The following is a 1,386-nucleotide window of genomic DNA, read 5'->3' as shown; positions in this document are numbered from 1 at the left end:
ACAAAACCAATCGGAATGATTTTTGATTAATCAAACTGATCAGGTTAGTCTTACTGAATTAAAGTTGAAAATTCCTGTCTGTTTTCTTATGTTACTGATGTTATTGTAGAAAATTCATCCATGCGTGTGTGGCTTCAGAAGAGTTGGAATATAGTGCTAAAGTTATATACTATTTATGAATTTTTTTAATGGTTTTTGGAGCTGTGAAAGCTTCAGTCCCCATTTATTGTAATTGCATGGAAAAGGGTGGCTTGATCAGTCTATAGAATATCTTGTATTGTGTTCCACAGAACAAAGAAAGTCATACAGGTTTGGAACAACATGAGGGTGAAAGAGTACAGTACAACTATCCAACAAGTATTTTTTATATAAATGCAAATAGTGATGAGCAAAATACTGTCTCTGCATTTGATTTAATATGACATCTCACTCTGTAGTCTTATTGGAATTTGCTCAAATCCTCCAATCTATAATGCCTATCATCAGTATAGCCCCTTCCACACTCTTCTAATTCTTATGATTTGTTTTCGTTCTTTATGATTTGTTTTACTTTTGACTGAATATGACAGAAACATTTTAGGATGTGTTAACAGATGTTTGACTGTAACATTTGACAAGCATTGTAACTGTAGTTATCAGGCTTTGTAATTTGTGGCATGCACCCAAATATGTACTTCCCACCACGGCGTCCCATCAGACCAGAGGCACCTCATGCAAACATCAATATTCCAAGGTGTCCAAACAAATGAGGTTTTGTGTTTGTTATCTTTCATTGTGGGAATTCTAGTGTGACATCATCAGTGTATGTGTGCACAAACTCGCTCCTTTCCCCCGTGGAGCTTTGAACACTGATGATCCGAGTATGCCTGGAATTCTGAGGGACCTTTTCAATGCTGAATGTAGTTAGAAGAGGATCGCTGAGTCGTCAATCCATCCAGGCACCCTTATGTTAGCATCAGTCCAGTCGGATCAAGATAAGATTGTTCACTCCTTCACCTTTATGAGTCACCGCGATGTTCATGATGTCCTTCACATTCCAGTGACAACCTGTCTTCTGTTATGAATTCTTATGTTATGAACAAGAATTGATAGATTTGATGATTTAGATTTGAGACATCACAGTACATATCTCCTCTGAGTCACTCCGGGCGGCACGTAAGATTGGTGTGGTAAGTAAAACATCCGGAAACAGCGCAAACATCTGTTGCACCACAGGATATTCATATTTGATGACAGTTTGGTGGTTTATGTTGGAAGGGCCTCTCTCGCTATTGACTTTGGGAGCATTTTGCCTCTGTGCCTTCTCACAAAACTAATATGAGGTTATGCTATATTTGAGAGTGAATGTGAGGCCTTCTTGTAATGCCCTCCAGCTTATGTTTTTTT

This window comes from Sinocyclocheilus grahami, unplaced genomic scaffold, assembly GCF_001515645.1.
Source record: "Sinocyclocheilus grahami isolate Dianchi unplaced genomic scaffold, SAMN03320097.WGS_v1.1 scaffold330.1, whole genome shotgun sequence".
NCBI lineage: Eukaryota > Metazoa > Chordata > Actinopteri > Cypriniformes > Cyprinidae > Sinocyclocheilus > Sinocyclocheilus grahami.
This window is presented reverse-complemented; position numbering follows the sequence as displayed.